Here is a 24,728-nt window from a genome sequence, read left to right on the forward strand (position 1 = left end):
TGATGCAACTGCACTAATTTTGACCCTCAGCAAATTTCCTTTCTTCTTCCTATCACAAGATAAGAATTTCTGACTAGACAAAAAACCTTCTGTCTGCTATCCTAGCTGTGATTCCAGTTTTGTCACCAAATGCTAGACTTTGTGAATGGGTCTGAGGGCCTAATTAGCAAGCAGAGTGCATATTTAAAGAAGCAAGCTGCACCGGATATATGCAGGTTTTGTATTCACTAGTATAGAAAAGCTTTTAAGCGTTCACTGAGATAGGTGCCTTTAGGTAAGTGGTGAAATGATGTGTAGATGACCTTAACTCTGAAAAGGGTTCAAGCTGAAAATCAAGATGATACCTTGCTTAAAAATGTAGTGTTAGTAGCTTTTCTCTCCCGGAGGCAAAAATATGATGAAAGAGAAGAATAACAGGAGGATGTCATTTACGTTGCCATTTCCATGTTTTGGAAGGAGGAAATGGTTCTTCATGGGATGGGGAGAAGCGTAGGAAGGACTTTTTGTCACTGTTGTGGATGTAAGCAGGAACTGTAATTGCAAGCCAGCAGTTACATTAAGAAAATCGTACACAGATTTAGAAAATTGCTTTTTGCTATGTGTATTGAGTTAGTGGGAAGAATGATACCAAGGTGTCCATTATCTAATCTTGGTTATACTCTTCTGATGTTTAACAGCAGGCCGTGAAACAGAGGACCCTTTATAGTTTGTTCTTTCAATGAGAGGAATATGTAGCAGAACATGAGAATTTAATATCTCTCTAAGGTAGACAGAATAATCTTAGTTTGCTTTGCTTTAGTCTGGGTCAGACTTGAGTACTCTTGTGGTCTAGAAAGAAGAGGCAATAAGCTAAATTAGCTCAAGCTAAGAGTGTCGAACAACATCTGGCTAGCAGGGGAAAGACCCACAGAATTTGGAAGGGCCTAACAACCTGTGTCTTTAAGAGTTGCAAAGATTTGTGTAGGGGGAGGGCTATTCCTGTGATGCTGTTTAAGTCAACTGCAGTTCACATTCCTTTGTTAGGTCAGTGTTGCTTTTTTAATGTGTCTGCATCCTGTTTGTGAGGTTCTGTTTTTTGGTTTGTTGGGGTTTTTTTTTTTATTAAATTTAACTGATCAGACTCTTCTTTCCCATCCCTCCATTCTTCAGCCTTGCCTCCCCTCCTATAGTCTCTCACAGATTTCTTTTGTGAAGACCTCTCTTTCAGTTTTTCCAAAGTGATTTCCCTGCGATTCATTCACAAATGTATTGGGGTGTGGGAGAGAGGGAAGGAAACATGCAAGTTGAAAACTGCCTTGGACTGCCTCAGCCTGGCAGTCAGTCAGTCCTCTCTTATTTAAAACCAGTCTTTACCTAAACAAGCTATTCAATTCCAGAGGTTGTTAACTTGACTATAGCTGAGGGCTGGTTTTAGAAACAAACCTCTGCGTAGCAATGAAAATCGGGTAGATGCATCAGAAACTTGTGTCCTAACTACTTAAGGTAATAGCAGACCATGGCATGGCGTAGGGTATTATGTGGACCTGGTGGTGCCAGCAGCCTTCAGCACTGTGCCTGCTCATGCAAGCAAGTGTTGGGCTCCCCAAGTGTTGTTCCATAGTCGCTTGGAAATGGTTTGTGTTTGCCTGTAGATCACAGGGAGCATTGTCTTACGTCGTCTATGGGCTGAAACTTGGCAGACCTTACAACCAGGAATGGCAGAACATGGATCTGTTTCTTATTCTGGCACTGCTTGTGTGCGGCACTAAGTTAGATACTCCCCTCTCCTCTCCTGCTCTGTAAAACGGGGATAATTACTATGCATTCTGGGGAAAAAAAAAATTGGTTTAGATTTATTCCAGACTTGGAGCATTAATATTTCTTGAAAAGGCTTAATTATCTTTCTTTACAGTACAAAAAACACATCTAGAGTGCAGCATGCATTTGGAGGTTCCTCAGTCACTGAAAGATGTCAGCAGTTTGGAAGAAGTTCAGGGAAGAGCAGCAAGAACACTGGAGAGGCTGAAGGGATTGATTTATGAGGGAAAGAAGATGAAAAGAAATGCATGAAACTTGGCTAAATGATGTCTAAGTGGGAGATATGATTATCTGCAAGCATTTGAAGAACATAATGGAGAAGAATCTTGTAGGGTGGTCCAAGACGGTAGAAGTAAAGCTAGTAACATGAGATAAAGCAAAGTGTAACTTGAATATTAAAAGATGTTATTCAGCAGAAATTTCTTGTGCTCCCAAATCCTCTTTGCAGAGGAAGACGTAGTTCCATTTTGAGAATACTCATGTGTAGTTTGCCTGGATGTTTGTGGGTGCCTGTGTAAGGGTAAAACGGACAGGCAGCAGGGTGGTGGAAGGTAGAAGGACAACGGATTTTTCATCTTTTCTGGTTTTGTGTTCAGGCATGCTTTTATTGCTTGAATGATAAGGTATAACCTACTTTCTAGGCTGTTTGCAGCAGCATCCAGTTTAAAAAAAAAAAAAGTATTTCCTGGCAGGTCTGCTATTCTGTAGGCCTGTGTTGTGGAGCTGTTTGTGTTTTAACTGAGGAAGAAGTTTCAAAGCATGTTAATTGACAGGTTGGAGCTTACTTTCCAGAGTGGTTGTATGATCAAATACATAAAAAAGGGGAACATAATCTCTAAACTCACAAGAGAGTTTTGCTTAGTTTAACAAGCTGCTTAGAAAACAAACAGGATTTGAAAGGCAATTTAAACTACGGTGCTTTGTAAGGTTCGCTGGTGTGTGTGTGTATGAGGGCGCGAGCTGCTGATGAAGTGCTTCTTGCTGAGGCGGCTGATACATGGCAGCTGTTATGGTTGTAAATAGGAACAGTGCATTACACAGTCAAGGTAAAAAAGTGAAAAGTATTGTTCACCTTTGAAATCAAGAACAAGTTTGGGGAGGCAGGAACTGTGTGTTTAAGTGTCTTACTCTAAAGAAGACAAGCTAACAAGACAGTCTGGAAAATGCTTATTTCAACATGCGTTGCACCTAGGAATGTCATGCCAGTTGATAAGAAATTCAGAGGAGAGTTCAGTGAATCGTTTGAATAACTTAGTGCTAATTGTGACTTTTGTTTAACTGTCTCACCCAGGAATTGACCCTGTAAAGCTCTGCTTGGTTTGCAAAACCGTAATCTATCAGTGTTTCTCATCCTCCAAAAGATTGGCTGTAGATATGTGCATTTCATTGGATTTGGCATGTTGCATTTGTCTTGTGCTTAATTATTGTAAAATGTAGCAACTTTTAAAACTTAATTGGAGCATATGTGATATCTCGGGCATAGTTCACTTTCCTTTCTGTCTTTACCATCTAGTTGCTAGTGAAGTGTTCGTCCTTTCTGAGACACTGCGGTTTGACTGCAATTCTTTTCTTCTCTTTTTGACTCAATGCAGTAAAAATTCCTATATGAGAGATGAGTTAAAAGCTACCTTATTTCTTAATGTGAAAGAAGCAGTGCATATCTAACAGCTGAACACATTTCTGAATTGAACAAATCTGAACGTAACGAAAGGCACATTTTTCAGAAGAGGAGATATAAATGAGAATATTAGAATACAAGATTTTCTACTTTGCTGTTCTTTTTACCTGTACAGGATAACAGTAGTTTTAAGTTTCTTACAACCGGTGAAGACAAACTTGTTTGTGACCTTGTCTTTTGTTGCCGGTAACTTTTTGCCCTGCATTTATAATTGTTTATTGCATGTGAGAGAGCAAGTCTGTTTTCACTGTTCTCACTGCTTGTTGTGGTAGAGGGGTTGAATGCACCATAAGAGTCTGTTCTGAAGTAATAGCACAGATGTGCTCCCTCGTTCAGAGGACAGAATGTGTCTGGGATCCCACAGTGTTGGTATAGGATGACATGAAGTGGTAAGAGTTAACCAATGTGCCTTATTCTTGAGTTCCTTGTATTCTTATGTGTGAAATTAAGGGTGGAAATGCTGAACGTGTGTTTCCCCATAGTGTATTGTGGAGATGGTGTGTCTTCAGTGTTTTTTGTATTTTGCCACACACTTTTTTTCATTGGATGGGATCCCCCACTGGCTTGCAAAGTGGGTGATGACATAGTGGGAAAGCTTTGATGTAAGAGCTGTAGGTGAATAGCAATACTTTGCATAATTTTGATTCCAGTTAAAAAAATGCAGGTTTAAAAGTGGGATTCAAATCAGTTATTTTTTAGCACTCCACTTAAGCAAGGAAATCAAATAGAGGTTAAATAGTATGAGGGAAATTAGTTATGCAAAGATGGAAAAATGCAACAGTAAAATAATTTGTGTATCACATTTTCTATAACTTCCCCCTTCAGAAATATCTTGTGTTCTTTTTTGGTTTTTTTTTTTTTCAGTTCAAGGGGTGTCTTGCTTTCTTCAGGTAGCTCTCAACATACCAATGTAGCTGGAATTTATGAAATATTAGTTACAGCTTGTGGGATTTTTTTAAACACCTGTAGGAGACAAGCTTTAAATAGTTGACTGTAGATAAATGTCATATTACCTCCTTTTGTAATTTGGAGGGCAGTCCTTACTGACATCAGCAGGAATGGGGCAGTCTAAACCTTTTCATTGCACTGAGAATAATTAAACATCCTGTCACTAAGCAGTGTACTTTTTTGTGGGAGATCTTGACATTTGGAATTCTTTGCTTGTGTTGCATTAAAATAGGATAATCTTCTTCTCTTAGGCCAAATGAAATTTAGGCACATTTAGTGTCCGTGTTTGCCCAGCCTGGCTTCTCTTTTAATAAAAGAAAATAAAAAATTGTTGGCTGCAAGGGTCTGGTGGATTGCCATCCCTGTCAGTATCAGGTGAGGCTGAGCAGGATTTCAGTCAAGAGGAAAAACAAAAGCCCAAGGGCAAAGAAATCTGTGTAGCTGCGTTTTATTTTAAAGCTGGAGATTAGCTCTGCTTGTTCTTTCACAGTCTCTCTTCCCCTACCCTCTAAAACAAACAAAACCTAAAATCCTTAAGGGGTACTTCAAGCATAAATCTCCTTCTCTTCTCTTTGTGAAAGTTGGCTAGGATAGCATGGACAGAGGCTGGGAGAGGATTGTTGCCAGGGAAGCATCGCTTCCCTGTATGATCCTCTCTTGAGCAGATTAAACTGTAGTGATGTGAAAGTCCTGATGACCACATAGGAACTAAGAGTTTGTACTGCATTTATGCAAAAAGGTTGGCCTGAGGAATCAAGCCTACCTTTTAAGTGGTGACGTCCTGTAAGCCCCTGTTGACCTTTGGAGCTGAATATCCAGATTTATTGACCTTAAAGTGTTCTTTTTGTGGAATCAGAATCAAGATTTGTACACATTCCTTCTGAATAAAAACAGATGTCAAGGAAGTGTTAATGTATTAATTGGCTGTCTCCCTCATTCATGTTGGTATCAGTAGATCCTGGTCTTGACTGTAATGGCAGATTTGCAGGACTAAGTGTCTAAACTTAGAGCTTTGGAGGGTGATGCGTTGATCGTAAGATTGGTTTTGGAGGTAGGCAGTCAGTCTTCACACACTAGAGCAGATGCTGTGCCCAGGGGAGGTTGAGACTCTTCTTTGGGTTTCAAGTTGCCATTGGACTGTCTATTCAGCGGGTTGCTCTTCTGGGATCAAGCAGATACGGATTATGGAATTATCAGACATCAGGTGATGTAGCAGCGTTTCGGTGCTGCTGTGGAAGAAAAAGGTCCAGCTCCTGAGTAAGCCCTTGTGTTGGGTCCAGTATAGGCTACACAGTGGTCTACTGGGTAATTGGAAAGAATGAGATGTAGCCTTTTTTGTTTGTTTTTCTTCCCACAGATCTTTTATATTTCTGTGCAAGAGGAGCTGCAGGAAAGTGTCATTAAGACAACGGAAGGACCATTGGTGGTTCTACACCATGTAATAACTCAGTGTTTCTTCCCTACTCATCACATACACCAATGATCGTTGCAGTCCCCTTGAAGCTAGGACTGTGGGTGGTCTTCAGGAAAAAGTCATATTGCTCTCTGACCAATCATTCAGTGGTGGTACAGAGCAATGTGTACTGAACCCTTTTCCCTATGCTGAATAGCAAAGCACCTTATGCTTACACTAGTATGAGCTTAGCCTCAAAGCAAACCCAGCTTTAACTCTGAGCTTTGCTGGCTTTAGTGTTTGTGCTTAGGTTATTATTTCTATTGCTTCTACTCTGCAGACCATGTTTTTGTAATTTTTTGTTTGTATTTTGAAAGCAGTAAAGATGTAGGCAGTGTCTCAATCTGAAGAAAATTACTTTGAAAAGGTAAGAGTATTAAGGTGGTGAAGTTAAGCATTTAAAACTTCAGAATATATATTAAAAAAAGCATCTTAATCAGCTCTGCTTGAGATGTGTTCTGATACTAGGTCCAATTACATGATTGCATTCCCCATGCTGACACGTACAAGGAAAACTTTGCTGGTTTTGGGTGGTGCTTCGTAATTGACCTATTCACTCTCTTTAGTGAGTAATCAACACCTTTATTTTTTGCACTTCACTGGAGTCCCACTGTAAATATGAAATTATTTGTGCAATTTAAGGGGAAAAATTCTAATACAAAAAGAAAAATAATTCTAGCAGATGGGATTTGTTTGACCATAGTATGGGTATCTTTACTTCTACAGAACCTCTAGCACTTGAGAAAGGAAAAAAACCCAAACAAACCAGGCAAAAAAGCCCAAACCAAAACAAAAACCAACCCAAAAATCCCACCTGGTGATCACTTACATTTTATTCTGTTAATATTAGCTTCCAATCTCCTTCGAGCCCCCCTTCACTTTGACTAGTTTCTGCTGACATCCTTACCTCTCTCCCGTTTGCTTCTGTTCTTTGTTCCAGTCTGCTACTGCTGCTATCACCCTGCCCATCTTTCTTGGTTTCTGAAGTCTTACACCAGTAACAGCTTATTTTGCCCTCGGGTATATTTGCTGGAACTTTTGGGCTGCTATAGTGTTGTGCAGGGCAGACTGGGTTTGTTTCTGACGCGTGGATGCTTGAGTTGTTATATTGTGAGGCCTTGAAAGGAAGGGTTGAAGGAAACATTCAGTCTAGCTCTGTGCTCGAGATTGCCCTCTGCAGATGGAGGATGTCGAGAATTTAGCTGCCAAAATAGTCTTTTCCAAGTGCATACTAATTAAGTTTCCTTTTTTACCTCCAAGAACAGCAATCACTCTACTAGTATGATTAAAGTTAAGTTTCAGATCCCTGTTGCGAAAAATAAAGGTGCTGTAGTTAGAATTTGTTTATCATAATTTGAGGATAAAATGTGGATCTGATAGTGTGGGAAGAGCTTGGGAGACAACTGTGGGGTTTTACAAGTATTTTGAAACTGAACAATTGTTATTTCAGTTGGCAGTGACATTGGTAGTCAGCTGTCCAAAGTACTCACAACGGTAAGCCCCCAAAGAATTTTTCTTTTATTAAAAAAAAAGAAAAAAATCTGTAAAGATTGTTTCTTTTCTTAGATAGACTCAGGTCGTATATACAAGATTCTCCTAAGCCACAAGAGCTAGATACATAAATTAAACAAACCGAGATTTGTGCTCAGTTGCATGATTTTAGGATCTGGCATTTCAAAAGAAGTGCACTTATCTTGAGATTTGTGGTAAAACTGAGAGCTGGTAGTGCTGCTGCGTATTATAACCTTACTTCTGTGTAGGGTCTCTTGTGGTCGTAAGTCTTTACAGTTAATCCAGGCTTTGTTGTTTTGGGGGCAAGTCGTTATTGTGGAAAGTTGCATTCCCTGGGAGAAAAGAAGCGTCTCATGTATTTAGGGTTGCTACTTTGCTGAATTTTGAATAATTACAACAGCAACTGTAAGCTACTTGGACCCTATTGCACAGTCCAGACCACTGGCAGGACGTGTCTGTAATTGATGTAGCTGAGCAGGCTGCTGTGTTTTGAGCTCCTGTTTGCCATCATGTCACTACTAACTTACTCAGTGACCTTTTCCAAATTATCTAATATCTTTTGGCTTCATGCTGCTGTTGTGCAAACCACCCTATGAGGCTGTTGTGAACCTTGTCTAACGTGCTCAGGAAATCCGTTGTTAAATGGGGCTCTTTTACTGCAGGTTACATTTATGAAGGACAAAGAGGGGAAAAAAACCCTCATTGATTGGGTGGCAAAATTAAATATTCAAAATGAGGAAATTAACAAGCTTATTTCCCCTATAAAGGTAGTCCTGCCATATTTTAAATATATGATAGTTGCAAAGTTCCGTAAGCACACAATTGCAGAATAGAACTATATTCAAGTTTTAGAATTTTTGCTGCATTGTCATTTTGGATATTTTTCACTTTAAGTGGAGATACCTCGCTACAGTCACTGTAGTCGAAATACCGTGTTCCTTACAGACCAAATTCTGCATTTAATTTTGACTTCACTGCGTTCATGCTGCTGAAATTGCAAACAATTTGGATTAGAACCTGCTATTGAACAACATGATTGCTCTGACTTTCATGAAATACTACGGAAGTTTAGTGTACTACACATCGTGCACACAGGAGCAGCATGCATGTGCTACCTTCTGTTTGGTTTTGTGTTGGGTTTTTTTGGTGGTTGTTGTCCTTTTTAGGTGTTTCATTTTGCAAATTCAATATACTCTTGCTGTAATTTCAAGTGTGAAAACACTTCTTTTTTTTCTGGGGAAAGAATATAGCTAACATTGTTTTTATTATGTGTCTATACAGTTTGGCTGAGCAATCTTAGAGCACCAAAAAAATAGTAATTGCTTGTATCTCCTAGAGCAATGGGAATATACTTTTTTAAAATTATTATTTAATTCCCATCTAGTTCAACATGAGAACCCTTATACTTTCCTCTACAGTGTGCACCTTGAAAAAAATACTGAAGGGACCAAGTACGGTTTCTTCTGAAGAGTAACAAAATATATGAATCTGATAAAAATTTGTATCAGTTCACTGCTGCTCAGTTAAATGTTGTCCTTCTGGGAAGGAAAGACCCTTTTTCTTGCTAATGGCTTAGTTGAAGTCAGTCAAATGTGAGGGATTCAGTTAGGGGACTGAACTGCCAAAACACAGTGCTTTTTAAAGTTAAATGCTTCAAAAAGTATGCGGGGGGTTTGCACATTTTATAGTTGCTTCTTCACTACTTTAGATGTTTAAGGTGCTTTTTCCAAGAGCCCTGTTGTTTACATAAAGCAAGGAAGTGGAAGCCATGAGATCTAGACTGTGTTCCCAGGTCTGTAGTTTGTTTATACGATACCAAAGAAGGAATTATTTCCTTCACCTTTATTTCTGCTTTCTTGTGTGCAAAATGGGATGCTACTGTCTTTGGTTGTTACAGCCCTCACTCAGGGCTTTGCAGTATTTGGGTGGAAAACACTTTTGTGTTCCAAGCTTTTACATAATTTAACTTTGATCTTATTAAATGTCTCTACAAGGGTAGCTCATGCATTCAGATTGCCCTCTTGCAATGAAATTTCTCTCCCTTTCTGTAAACTGTTTGTGCTTATTTACTTGATTTTGATCGTTCATCCCTTGGGCCTTTCACCTTCCCTTTCCACCAGTGTTTGTTCTGATATCTTTTTGAAGTCTGAGTAAAAACATACACCATGGGGGCTTCCTGGAGGCATAGAGCTTTGTGGTTTGCAAATTGCAGGCTATTTGAAGTATTGACTTGCAATAGTGGCCAGTGCTTAGTGGATGAGAACTGCTGTGTGACAAGGACGTTAACCTTGAGAGGCTGATCCATGTTTTGAGTTTGGGGACAAAAAAAAATAGTTGTTCTTAATAGTGTGCATTGATTTCAAGGAAGTCTGTGCAAAGCAGCCTTTGGTTTGTGTTTTCACAAAGGGATTTCAGTGTTTAATAAAGAATAGGAAATATCTGGAGCTTCAATAGACCTGTTTTGATGGGGGGGGAGCAGTCTGCTGTAACAAGATTTTTTTGTAATATTACACATAAGCAACAAAAGCATTTCCTGCTTTTAACTACAGTATTATTGTATTAAAAAAAAAAAAGCTGCAGAAAATACTGTAAAAGTACTTAATACCTGGAATAAAAGTTATAGGCAAAGTAGAGAAAACTATCATCCTGCTTAGAAAAGACTTGTCTAACATCTGAGGTTATACACAATCACAAGAATTCCATATGGCATACTTCTATGCTGTGGGTTTTATCATAAGTTTTTTAAATCTCTGAGCCTTCAATTCTCCCTACCCCTTTCCTCCTCATTTCCCCCTACCATTCCAGATTAGGAAATCAAGACAATTTGGTAATCCAGAGAACCTGTTCTTCCCAGTTACAACTGATGAGCTGCCCAGTTTTGGTTTTTGATGTATTGCCCTAATTTCTGTCTCTTCTCCCCTCCCCACTCAATTCCCTCTCTGTTTGGCCATTTACATTTTCTTACTCCTACAGCCCCTTCCTCTGCCAACCATCCTTGCCCACACAACCCTGAGCAGCCTCAGCTGCTTTTTGGTTTGTTTGGTTGGTTTTTTGTGGTTTGTTTTTTTTTTTTTTTTTTTAATAAAGTAAATATATTAACAACGGGAGAACCCTGAACCAAGAAAATAGACCTGTGCCATCTGTTCAGTTACTTTCCCCTTTCATCCTAAACTGTCTTTGTATATAAATGAAGAACATTGTTTGTACGGTAGAGCCTTTTTGTGTGCACCTGAGGATTTTTAAGTCAGTATATGGTTTTGCTGCCAGCTATGTATTTACTTCCGAATGCATTTTTTTACCTTCTCATGTGAAAGAACAACAACATTTCCTCTTTCTGATTTGTCTAGTTAATGTATGGATGTGTTAGGCAAGGGACCGTTTACCTGCATGTTGCTAACGTATCAGCTCATCAGGATTAGTATTATAATATGAATTCAACTTGGAAGAATATGCATTTGTTTTCTTTAGGATAGCAATGAATTATCTTTTCAAGCTAGCACAATGGTAACATGGGCTGTGCCAAGCAGTGTATGCCAGGTAACACTACAGGCACGAGAGAAAGAAGACATTTTCAAGGACTGAAAATGTGCTAAAGAATGCAAGCTCCTGCTGACAGGAGCAGGCTTTATATCATGAACTGAGAATATTCTTTTCATGGCTCATTACAATCGGCTGTTCTCACAAGCACCTCCTCGGAAGATGTACGAAGATTATAGTCCCTCTGGAGGTCATATGGAAATTGGTGTCAATTCCCCAATTCCCAACTTCTTTTCCCTAGTTTTTCTTCATATTTTTCTTGTTATGCTCTAAACAAGTAGTTTGAGGACATAATGTAATTGGGTTTAGTTGTGGTTTTAATTTTTCTGTCTTGAAATTGCGTACAATCAGAGCAAGATTTACTTATGCAGTAAATTATGAGGTTTTTTATTTCTTTGAGTGAAACTTAAGCATGGGTTTAATGCCCTAGGCTCTGTCTGGAGTTGCTCTTCCTTTTCAAAGAAGTTAAATATTTTAAGAACCCTTTTCCATTGACTAAGCCATATGAAGGCCAAGTAGAAATGAAAAGTTTTGGAGAAAATCCTAAAATATGTGTATCTTTTAATATTTGCCAATTTATTTCTATGAAAAATCAAATTCATTTCTCACATCTGTGGAAATAGCATAACTGTACTATTTCTGTCCAGTTGGTCATTGTGCATTTCACTAGTGTTTACTCTTAAATATATGATGTATGCTGGAGCAAAAGCAGGAGTGATTCTCATTTAGAACTTTGTCTTATAAGCACAGGAAAAATTATTGGTCACTTGGAAAAAATTTTAGGTATATTAATAACAGATTTTTACATCTTTATTAAAGCTCAAAACCTTACAGAAAAGATATAGATAATTGTAAGGAGACTGTGCTGTAGAGTTTTGCCAATCAGTTTGGTTGAATAACCTTACGTTCTCCAATTTTCATAAAGAGAATGGATTTGTAATATACACAGGTGGTTGCTTTTAGGAGGGTTGAGGAGAGAGAAATCCTGTAAATATGGGGAAAGGTCTGTGTTACTCAGAATCTAAAGTTTCCTGGTTTTGCTTGCTGATGGTTGGGAATCTCCTGTTAAATACCTGTTGATTCTCTCTGTACTTAAAGCTTTTACTCTTATATTAGATATGGTTTTGTTTTCAGGACACGCTTAATAAGTGGAAGCATGTTATGAATTCCCTGCTACTTTCATTGAACTAGGTAGTTAGAATTGATATGGGATGGAAAAGGAGGAAAAGACCAGCTGTAAGCAAATTGATGGAGGGTATTTCAGTCCACCCCTGCCGATTGTTTCTAATTGAAGCTGTCTGAGCCAGTCTTAATACAATTTAGTTATCACCAGCCAGAAGGATTTTATTTATGGAACAGGGCCTGTTGGAACTTCCTCCGACCCCAGAGAAGCTGTGAATGGGAGAGAGCTGATCAAGCAGGCATGCCTGGCTAGCATATGCATTTCTTTAATAAGGCAGGGATTGATGTCTTTTGCAGTTCAGGGGTTAGGTAAACAGCAGTCCCTCGGTTCAAGGCTCTCCATGTTCAGTTGTTTGTTTATACGGATCTTAGAAGGTTAGGTTAGCCTTCTCAACATCCCAGGGGAGCTTCCCTGACCATGGTATAACCTCAACTGCTCCAGAGTTGCTCAGGAGGTGTCACATCCCTGTTTAGGAAAAGGTACTGGTTGAGTGGAGTGTTTGCAACTCATACCTAGTCTCTAGGAACGGTGGCTGTAATCAAAGTGTTTGGAACACTGAGTCTGTCTTCAGTAACTCATAAATAATTTGCATGTGTAGTGTATGTAATTACTGTGTTCCATTCTCAGACTTGATATTTGCACACAAAGATGACTAGAACGTATAACTTAGGCTCTTGCTGAATTGCCGTTTTGAAAAGTCAGTGACACACGAGACTAACTTCATTAGAACTTTGAGGTTAAGTCATACTAATTTGTGCTTCTATTGACTTGGCAGTGGTAGTCCATTACATTGAATAGGATAAAGCCTGAATAAATAAGTAGCTATGTTAATAATTTTTATTTAAAAATTAGTGATGGTTACATGTCAACAATATGGTGAGTTAGAGCATACATCTCATGAGGTTCATTTGTGAGGATATGTGTATCATATCCCAGTCTTCCTCCTCCATAGAGGCTGCTGATAGTCACAGGAGAAGTGAGAAAGGAATGGTGCAAATTCACCTGGGTCTTGTTGCAGTATAGTTCTGATGAGCAGAGCTTTTTCTGGAATTTGAGGACGGCTTTGATCAGGGTTAGAAGTGTGCTTTATCATGCATGTGACTGGCTGCTTTTAAAATGTGACATGTTATGAAGTTGGCTTAAATCCCAGAATTTGTTGAATTAGTTTTCTCTGACTTGATGTCTGGTGATTCGTACCTCATTTTTCTGCAGCACCTCCAGTCTGTAGCCATGCAAACCCAAACAGACGTTAATAAACTAGCCACACACCTACATCATGGCTTGTGAAACATCCTTGCATACAGACAGGGGAAACTGAGGCACTAATGTAGGCTGTGAATTGCAGTTGGACACTTTTTAGAGTGCTGAGATCTATACTGTCTTGTAACCCCCAACATCATGCTGCTTGACCTGCAATGTCATAGTTTTATTGGGATAGGTTTGTTGTTCAGTCCTAGAGCTTTTCAGGAAACCTGAACTTTGTCCGGTGGTCTCAGATAAGACAGTGCTATTGAAGTACCTGTCCTGTAAAAATCCATATGGGTGGCATCCCAGCTGAAAGGTGAGGTGTTCAGAGTGGGAGGGGGAGGCCACTTCCACGCTGGCTGAGGTTTCAAAGTGCCAAAATACGAACGTCTCGTCGCTTTTAAATAATGTGTGGGGTCTGACTTAAATGTTGGGTTTTGTATTTAATCAGTATTAATATGATAACAGGAATGTGATAACTGAAGCGAACACAAAGAGATTATCTTCTTGGCCAAATGCATCCATTAGCTAGGAAATATAGGTTTCTATTAAATGAAGCAGACAGATGGGCTATTGGAGGTGACTGAGAACGGGGGGGGGGGGGGAGGGGGGCTAAGAGGTGAAAGTTGAGGTTTAGAAAACCTCTATAAAAATAAAAACAAACCATCCGTCTTGATGGTTGGCGTTTTACCCTCCCGTTGCACTTTAGGGATGGTGCTCCGATTCCTATCAAGAACATTATGCTGAAACTTAATCTAACAGAGCACTTACTCCTGCCAAACTCTGGCTCAGCAACTGCTCTGCTCCCCCAGAAAGATGTGGCCAACAAGGCTTCAAATACAGGACAGTGTTTGTGCCATCTTCAGGAAAATTTCTGCTTTGAGATCCCAGGGGAAGGTAGATTTGGATCTTGTTCCTCTAGTCTTTTTTTCCTTTTTGGTAGAGAAGTGTTTTGGGGAAACAAAATCACATTACAGCATTTCAGAGCAGTTGTAAAGTAAATTATTCGTCTATGTGTGTGTATGTATGCGAATCCCTATCTAATAACTGTTGCAACAATGTTTATAGCCAATGTTTGAAACCAAGGTTATAATAGTATAAATAATTTTAGATGATTCAGATAACAAGAGGAAAATACCGTCATTAAAAGAACTTTACAAGGTGGACAATTCACTAAGATAGATGGAGTAACACAATACATTAGAAAAAAAAAAATAAAAATCTATAACAGTGCAAACATGACACTGGTGACAGGAAACATCTGTCTTGCCAGCTGTACCAGGACTGGCCACGGCCTCACAGCTCCACCACCAGCCCAGGGAGTCATGTGTGATCCATTGCACGAGTGAGTGTCACACCCTTGGCCTGATGAGTGGGTAGCTCTGTTCTGCCACGAGGTTGGGGTATTTTTGTTTGGGTGTTTGTGTCGGATTTAAGTTTATATATATTTTACTTGAAAAAGAAATTAAAGGAGCCGTGTAGGATGGTACTGCCTGGGAAGAGTGGAATGACGATGAACAAATTGAAGTTCATTTTTCTGAAAGCTATTCCTAATAATTGGGCCTGAATATTGTGGAAACAGTTCTGCATGGGAGCAGTGAGAGTCTGGTTGGCTGCAAACAGTTTTTCATCGGTTGCTGGCTGTTACCTTCCATCCCATTTTGATTTTGCTGCCTGTGATTATTCCCTGCCCTGCATTTTGAGGAAGGTGCCAGGCTTCCTTTGGCTGAGCTTTGTGTTGAGTTTTAGATTTGGTGATGGTGGGGAGATAAGAAAGGAAAAAATGCGTGGCAGGAGGGAGAAGCAGTGTCCCTCTCCTGTCTGGCGTTTCCAGTCTTCACAAAGAGTTTCATAAATGAAATTTAAGTTCTTTTCCTTAAATTCACTGTCTGCATCACTTCAGCTTGATTTTCCTCTTAAGCCTTAAGTGATAACAAAAGTGGGATGTGTGGAATTCCAAAGTGGTCTTTTCTTGTCCTTTTACACTTGGCCCATTGTCCATCTCTGTAACCCATTGCCAAATTAACAGTGACCAGTTCATTTGAGGAGCACAAACTGTATGTTCTTATGACCTCTGGATCAAAGATGCTTTTAGAAATAAAAAGATTAAAACCAGATTTGTATTTCCCCTATAGTGCCCTTTGTTTATATATACTGATTTCCCCCCCTGCCCCCCCAACAGGTGATAACCGACAGGGAGGAAAAGGTGATCTCAGAAAACGGGTAGAGGCAGGTGATAGCTTAGAGATGCCCATCTGCTGCAGTAGTGGAGGGAAGGCTGTGGCAGGGCCCTATTCCCCAGCAGCAGCAGCAGTGTGCTCTGCTGGCTTCATGAGGGGGTGCAGGAGACTCAGAGCTGTTTTTCAGGCTGCCCTGTCATTCTCAGTTGGGAACCTGACACATGGGCCTGCTTTCTTGCATGTGTTGGTTTTTAGGAGTGAGGGAGATGACTGAGTGGCTAGCCCCTTGACAGGGCAGTTTTAAAACATTTATAAAACTTTTATTGGGCTGCCACCCTTCCAGATAAATATTTTCTGAGTTTATGGGCTTATTTTAAGGATTGAAGCTTAATAGCGGCTTTGTAGCCCTATCCGTCCCCAAAATAGCCTTTTGGCAAGCCCCATCTCTGGAGGCTGCCATGCTTTTTCTAGGTCTTTGGAGTTTCTTTGTTACTAAATTATTACCCTTTTGCCTCCTTCCAGCTTTCTATGACTAAATGGGACCAACTGTTAAATGAGTCTTTCCCCTTCCCCCAGCCTTGCTGGGATCTGAAAGCTGATCTAGTGTGTACCGTATTTGGTCATCATGAAAGCAGAAAGATTGCAGTAGTTATAAATTTATTTCCTTTATGAAATTGGATTTGTTAGACCTGTTTTGTCTTAATTATCAAATCTCTTTCTTAATGTTGCATGCGATTTTAAGATGGTACAGGCTGGTGGCACTTCAAACACATATTGGCACTTTTCAGGCACTTTCTCAATGTGCTTCCATAAATAAAAAATCTTTACAATGCGTCTCAGCATTCAGTGGTGAAACCCATGGGCTTGCAGCCAAGGCTGTACAAAGGAGTGCTGTATGTAGTGCTCAGAGGAAGATGGAGCTTCAGTTTGAACATTGATGCCTTAAGACTTGACACTGTTGTGTTGTGTTCAAAGAGGCTTCATGAATTTTAGTGTGGGCTTTTGCTCAACGCTGACTCAAGACCTGCATTTTGGCTGCTCTTGAGAGTGCCGTGTATGATCCCTGTGAGTTCCAGGTGAAAAGTGAATGTTCCTAGCACCTGGAACACTGCTCCGTGTTGCTGGCTCTTTGTATCCCAGTGCAGTTGCTGATCTCCCCTCTTTTCTCACCATGGTTGTTAGTATCTAGAAGGAAAGTGTGCTGTTTATTTTTTTCATTTGCTCAGCTGTATATTATGACACTACTTTCAGTGACTGGTTTTATGAAGAGCAAATTTCTGACATCTGGGGTTATATATGGCAACCTTTGTCTCGTCTCAAGTTTTTCAGGGGTGGTGAGGCTTTTTCTGTGCAGTGCACAGGGTGGGATAACCCTTTATCCAGTACATGTGAGGGCTGGTCCCTCAGCCATACTCAGAAAAGTGTAAGGGGGAGGAAACAACTTAAAGGTTGGATTCAGAGGTTCTTGCGAAAGGCTAGACTGTAGAACTGACCAAGATATAATAGAAGCATCAGGAAAACAGAAGAGACTAGAATAAACTTCCTTAACAGGGTTGCTTGGTCCTAACAGATTTTAGAACAACCGAGCCCCACTTGCTTCATTATGGGTGAGGCTGACAAATCATATATAGTCAGGGAACTCCCTTTACTAGACCAGTCACAGTTCAGCAATACATTCTGGTTTGTTTTTATTTCCTAAAAATAGAAATATCTATTTTGGTACAAAACAATACCCTGAGACTTGTGTTTCTATATTTCTATGGCTTCTGTTTCTTATGTCAGCACATCTTGGGACTTGTACTAAAAATGGAGCTGATGTAATGATCATGGCTTTCTGGACATCCAGATCCTCACTCCTCATAACAATTTAATTTGTTGCTTAGATGAGGAAACTATTTACTTTTACAGGACTGTTTTTTCTGCAAATGTTACACTGATAATGAAAGAAAAAAATACGAGTGAAAAAAGTAGTATATTCAATGTAAGTGAATTAAAACAGCTTAGATACTTAAATAACTTGCTACAATCTGCCTATCTCAGTACAAGGCAAAGAGGTTAAGGCGTGTTTTTGCAGAAGACTGTTGAGACGTGCTAATGTACACATTATATGCAGAGTTCTTGTCTGGCATAATTCTGGGAAAAGCTGGACAGTTTGAATTTTCGTATGTTCATGTGTGAATTTTATTGCTATATTATGTAAGTATGAGTATAATGGATAGTAACTGTTTCAAGTCTTTTTCCCTGATATTTTGTAGTGGTAGTCCTCCTGCTAGTTCCTGAATGTTTCACAAGCAGATAGTTTATCCTTTTCTACCCCAGTGAAGGAAGTTATCACCTATGTTCAAAAAACATGGAGCAGAGATCTAGAGAGATTAAATAAGTTGCCAGCATGTTTATGGCAGTGCAGTGAAGAGGACTGTAGTGTTTTTGTTTACCACTGGTATGAGACCCTCTCCTGGAGCGTTTGCAGTGTGATTGATTTTAGGTTAGTTAGGTCAGCTAGTAGCCTGTTGTTGTTGACTGTTGATAACTTCTAAAATTTTTTTAAATTGTTTTAGTGGTGTGTTTTGATCTGTTGTGTTCATTCTCACATGGGGATTAAACTGCAGAAGAATGGTCATTACCTAATTTCTAGGGCTTGTAAAACAGTCTGGAAAGATAACTGAAAATATACTTTCAGGAAATATCTCAGATTGAGATGTTCCCTGGATGATCTAATACTTCTCTTTAACTTCTAGCATTTTATAGTTGTAAGGACACAAAAAGTTCAAGTTTTTAGCAAATACATGTTTTCTTTTTCCACTCTGTCCTTCGAGTACGTTCTGAACATCATGTTGTGACAAGACCTTCCCCCATTTCAAAGCACTTGATACACATCGGTGTTCCTGCCACAGCAAGATAATGTAACTGGCAAAGTTCCCCACGCCGTTCTCCATTGCCCTTAGTGACACCTGATCTTTGGCTGTGTTAGGTGAAGGTGCCTTATAGAACTGTACTAAGGAAGATGTTCTGTAAACTGTATCTTTTCTTTCTACCTTTTAACGCAATGGCAGTAGAAGCTGTTGGTTCTTGTCACGTGCCATTTTATATTATAATCCTTTTTTCAGTTAAGATTTAAAGAAACAAGAAAAGTTGGTGGCAAGATTTTATCCTCCTCGTGAACAATTTTGGAGAAAAATCTTGGAATAGTGAATGTACATATTCTAGCGATTTTTATAGACTTTTTCCCAAAATAACAGACAAAAGATAGACAATTTCTCTTTCAATCTACATTATGGAAGAAATGGATTCAGATAACTATTAATTACTTTCTCAATATCCTGTTGGCCAAAAAATAGCCATAATGAGGGTGCAAGTACAGAAATTGGTAGTAGACCTTATTCTTAATTTTCTAGAAAATAAAGAATTTGGAGAGCTGGGAGTTTTTTTACCAGCAACCTTGGAAGGCCCACAGCCTAGGCAAGCTGAGAGATACTTCTGATTATTATTTGACTTTTGAACTCTGTATCTGTATTTTCTTTTGTGGTTTAAATTTTACATTGATTAAAAATTAATGCTTTTTAAGGATTTAGTTTACCTTCAATGTGATTCTTCTTGCTGGTGTATGGATGGATCAAGTGCTGTGGTTCTGATGGGAAAATATGAACTGCAGACATGAATTCATGCTCTGGAAGCAGAAATAGTGCAACAATGAACAAATACGGCTTTAGGGGGAAAAATACACTTCTCAAGTTTTGTTGTAAAATAATTAGCCTTCTGTGGTAGGCACAGAGACAATAGAAAAAGGACAGGAGCTGTTCAGTTGCCTGCAATTTGACTTAAAGATTGTGACCTTGAGTAATGTGCCTGCTCAACTGCACTTAACAAAAGCATATTTGATGAAATGTTAAACTCATGAATTACATCTCCACAAAACGTCTTTTTTTTAAATTTGTAAAATCAGAAATAAATCAAGATCTTCAGACCTCAGTGGAGCTATTTAAACATGAAATTAAAAGGAACAGGCTGTTTCATCACAATGACACTTTGTAAACTTAAATAATACGTAGCTTTTCTTCAGATGAAAAAAGGGCTGTGTATTTCAAGGTATTGTATAAAGAATTGTAGCATTCTTTACCCCATTTTGTAAGTGATGACAGAGATGAAATAATACTTGAAATAATAGAAGCAAAACAAGCAAAACTGCCTAGGCCTTGGCTTCTTAATTTCCAATCTAAGTGTCTATCCATTAGGGCTATAATAACTTGAGAGCAAGTTTTGGGGCTTTTGTAAGGTGGTACTTGTTCATCTGTTTTCCTTGGTATGAGCAACAGTTATTGGTTCAATCGTATTCTCATTTCAACCATTGAATGTCTAGAGTTACTCCCAATTTATACTTACAGAACAGGTGGAATCCAGTTTACTTATGAGAGAATAAATGTGCTGTTGCTGCTACGTGCAGCAACAAGTGCTGGTATCTCTAGCAAAGTGCTGTCAGCCCGGGGCTTGCATGTCATCAGAGAGACTGTTCTTCTCTCTTTTATTGCTTGGTGAGTTTTGTTTTATTTGTCTGCTTTAGTAATACATTGGAATTATTATTTATTACTTTGTTTTTGGGTTTTGTTTGTTGGTTTTTTTTAAGTAGGGTACTACTGCATTGAAACAAATAGGAGGCATTTCCTTTGACTGTTGGACTAGATGTCATGATTACTGTTTAACAATGAAAGTACAATTTTTGTTTTCGTGGAGGGATTTTACCCTTATTTTTCACCTTTTAGGGGGTCAGATCTGATGCTAAAGCAATGTATAAAAAAATTTCTGTTGAAAACTGGAAATTTCCCTGGAAAGCTGGATGGCTTTTTAGGTCACAAGAAAGTTTGGAATGCACAGTGCCTCTGAACATTAACTTTTCACTTTGTCCCTGGAACTTTGAAGAGAGACTTGCATTTTTTGGCATTGGTCAAGTAGTCTGGTCTTCATAGACTTGCCATCTGTAGTGTCTTTGTGTTAACTGTTCCCCCTGGGGCACCATCTTCTGTTTTAATTTGCAGTTTCAGTTGCTGATGTATGGCCTCTTCTGTTAAATAACTTATATTTTCTATGCCATTATGCCTATGTACTTTTCTAGATTTGTGTTGCATACAAAGTCTTTTTCCCCTGTTGTGTTTGGAACTGGTTTGTAATGGAGTTACTGTTGTGTAATTCTGACTGAAAGTTACGACTTTATCAACAAACACAAAGTGCTTGTTCTGTTTGAAAATTTGTTTTCCGCTCGTCATGAACTATTTATCCATTATGTGTGCTTGTTTTTATCATTTAAATAAAACAAGCCACTATTTCATACATGCTGCATGTTAGGAATTATTAAAGATTCACTAGTATGTAGAGCACTTCTGGGAATACAAGTGAAGAGCTTCTGTAAACAATTGATTCAAGATTTCAAAATAACACAAGTGCTGAGAAAACTATTGCACTCAACTATACTGTCGCATTTCTGTGGATTAATGGGTCGCTATCTCAGTGGTAGTGACTGTCTGAATGCTCAAACCCCATCACAAATGTGCTATAAATTCATAACCTTAGATATCTCTTTAAATCCCAGTGAAGATGTTCTGTCATGCATATGATGTGCCGAGGAGTATATTCGCAGTTATTGAAGCTCAGCTGATAGGCACTAACTTGCTTCTGTGTCTGAAGTGTAAAATGACAAATGGTGGAGAAATATATCCTTTGTGCCAAGATCAGGGATTTCTGCCTGCAATTGTAGAGTGCTTTAGAGCAATTCAAGAAAATATTCAGATGTCAGCTGGAGAATACATTAATTCTCCTGAGTTCTGACTATTCCACCAGTCTGTGACTACACTTTTGTCACTGGTACTCATAAACTTACTGTGCTCAGAGGTTCCCAGGTTCCTTATGCTTTCTAGTCTTCCTGCCTCTTTTACTTCACCCCTGCTTCACTTACATCTTTAGCTCGCTGCATCTGTGATGAAAAACACTATAAATGTGAAGGTCACTGTGGCCATTGTATCCTTTACTTAGGTGTACCTGTGGTAGACAAGTTAGTGACATTAATGTGGTCAAGCTTGCAGATTTGGTTGCACTTTCCATGAAGCATGTTGAACCTATTCTATTCTATCTGAATAGGTATTATTGCAGTTAACAAATTCTTTCATTAATGTGTCCTTTTGAAATTATGCTAAAACAATTCCAGAAGCTTACCGAGTTTTGAAATGAAGACTCTGGCCGTGTTTGGCTTCAGAAGGCTGAATGCTCATGCAGTGCACATCACTCCAATGTATACTGGATAATGTTATGGTATTTAAAAACAGGCAGTGTGTTCTGCATGCAAAACCATACACATAAACACTCAGACACTGTGTGTATTGTGGCTGCACATCTTCAGCTTGTGTGGTATGATGTACACACTCATGTGCACGCCCACACACTAAACCTTTGCAGGTCAAAAAGTGAGGATAAACTTTTGAACCCAGCTGCTTCCAAATTAAGTACATGTGCAGGGACCACCAAAGCTGGGGTTACCGTATTCCAGAAAAGTGCCGGACACTGACACCCACATATTGTACTGCAGGAGACTTCTTGTTCTTCCCTTAGAGCCTGAAGGATGATGCCTTGAAAACATGCTGTACTTTGCCCTTTCCCTGTCACCAGAAAGGACAGGCAGCAGTTTGGTGACTTCTCCCTTCGTTATGGAAATGGGACTGATACAGTAATCAGGATGCTACATATGGAGCTTTTTAAATTACTGCTCTTCAGTCTTTTGTTAGCCTTCATTATTCCTTGAAGATTTTTTTCAAGTCATAAAAATGACATTTTAAATATGCAGAATTAAAAGAAGGCAATATGAAGAATACATTTTTGTCAATAAGCTTTTACGTTTTAAACCAGTTATCTTAGTTTCTGCTCTAGGTATTTTAATTGAAGATTAACTACTGTTAAAGAGTATACAAATTCAGGTAGTATATATTTGGAGTAGTAAAATAGGACTGAATAGAGTGGCCTGTCCATTATAATTTTAGATTGCAGAGCACAAACTAACCTTCATTAGAAGTCAGCACAGCCGACCGAGAGGTTCCTCTAATGTTAAGGATAATTTTTTTGTTGTTGTTCTAATGAAATTCATTAAAAGTATACTTTGGAGTTGCAAGTTGAGCAGGTCTCATCTAAGTGTTTTATTTCTGTTGTCTTTTTTTAAAAAAAAGTTGTTAGGTCAAAGCTGGTACGTGTAAACATAAACCAAAATCCTAAAAATAATTGTTATATAGTTCTCACTTCTGGCTTACTGCAGAAATTATCTTGGTGAACTCCTTGCTCTGTATCTTTTTGCCCAATATGGGAAGTAAAACTGGTTCATTCCTGTTGGCAAACTGATAATTTTTCTTGCACCTACATTAGAACTCAGATACCACATGGGTTGTCTTAAGCATGTTCATTTAAGGCATGGAGGCTGGTTTTGAGAGGGAGGGAGCTGAAGATGCTGCTTTATTCTAACCACCTGCATGTCTCTTCGGCAAATTACCTGGTGTACTCCCAAAGAGTTAGGCTCTTTTCTTTCCTGTAGTATCCCATGTTTCTTACAAAGATAAAAGAATAGCTGTCCTGAGGAAAATCTTGCTAAGTCTTATTGTTTAAACCTATTTGGAAGGGAGTGCGTCTGGTGGATTTTGTAAAAATTAATTTTTCTTTCTGTTCGGAGTTTTTACTAGAGCTTGAATTCTATCAATGTAAATATTAATGTAAGCTTACTGTAGATTCATGGCATTGATGAACTGTGTGTAAAACAAACACTTTTATGAGTTTCCTCATCATCAGTATGCAGGATGAGGGAATGCTGCTGTTTCCATTTTGATCTGTGAAGGCTGAAATACCTTAAAGCTGGAGGGGTGGGCTTGGCATATTCACTGCACTGAGGTGGGCTTCCTCACTGGACTGCTTCCTTGTGTGTTACCTCAGATGGCTCTGCACCATGCTGCTGTTTGCAGGGCACGTCGATCTTTAAAAGGAGAGTGTGACTTAATATTGTGGATTTCCTCCTCCTCTGGTGTCTGCTGGTAAGGAAGGAGCCTGGATAAGATAGGACTCAGAGTTAATTTAACATGGTGTAATACTCTGTATGTTGCTAGCTTTGCACAGGCAAAATGGTTATTGGCTAGGGCTCTGCCTTTATCCATGACACTTTCCTAGTCCTTCCTTTTTTTTGGTTTTTGGGTGATTTTTTTTTTTTAATTATTATTGTTCTTGTTGTTTTCTCTTTCCATGTAAGGAGGGAGAGTTTGAACCACAGATTTGCCATGATTCTACTGCAAAATCAGTAACAGCTGTTGGAATTGTAAATGGCTTCTTGGTTGCAGTCACAGAACCTGCAGTTGATCAGCTCTGCCCTGAGCAATAAGTGGAGACATCGGGACCACTGAGGCTAACTAGAGAGTAAGGGTGGAGGGAATTAAAACCCTGAGGCAGGGGTCTAAATAGAGAACACAGGCACAGATGGGTATTGGAAGGGACACACTGTTGCCTTTTATTGGATATCTTTTAGATGTTGAGAAGTGCAAAGTTGACTGGAGGACTATCATAATGGGAGCTAGGAGGAAGATGTAGGACAAGTTTCAGAGAAGATGTAATTTGAGTGTGAATTTGTCATATCTTTTATTCAGCGCCCCCCCCCCCCCTCGCTCCCCCCTCGCCCTTGAAAAATCCAGTATTCTAGCAAAAGTCGGCAGGCAAAAGATATTTTATGCTTTGGTAAGGTCACTCACAAGTCACTTAGGTTGGTAGGCTAAACTATGTTCCTGTGTTGTGTTTGACTAAGTTAGGATATCATAAACATTGATATATTAGCACAAGGCAGATGTTTAATAATTATTTGTCAAGAAAAATAAATCTTGATATGTGAGAACTCCTGCTCCTGAAATGGACTGTACTAGAACCCAAACTTAATGAAATCAACAGTCATCACACAAGATGCTGCCTTTGTGGTTTTGGTAATGAGGCTGATTTATTTTTAACTTGTTTGTGTGTTTTGGCTGGTCATATTACATCTTCTGTAATCTAATTTTCCTCTCCTTCAGTGCTGCCTTTTACTGCACTGCCTAGAAACACCGAATTTATTTGTGGGGGCTGGATTTTTTGCAATGCAAGTCAGAGTGAGTTGGTGTGTTGGAAATGTGCAGTGGCTCTTCAATCCAGGTCATCAGT

General features: G+C 39.1%; 1 protein-coding gene across 1 annotated transcript in view; it reads left to right on the top strand.

Annotated features, from left to right (window-relative positions):
* The window catches only part of EEFSEC (eukaryotic elongation factor, selenocysteine-tRNA specific), a 126,228-nt gene that overhangs the window by 85,342 nt on the left and 16,158 nt on the right, over nucleotides 1–24,728 (top strand). The gene's annotated exons all lie outside the window — the stretch shown is intronic.

This window comes from Leptosomus discolor, chromosome 9 (assembly GCF_034619465.1).
Source record: "Leptosomus discolor isolate bLepDis1 chromosome 9, bLepDis1.hap2, whole genome shotgun sequence".
Lineage (NCBI taxonomy): Eukaryota > Metazoa > Chordata > Aves > Leptosomiformes > Leptosomidae > Leptosomus > Leptosomus discolor.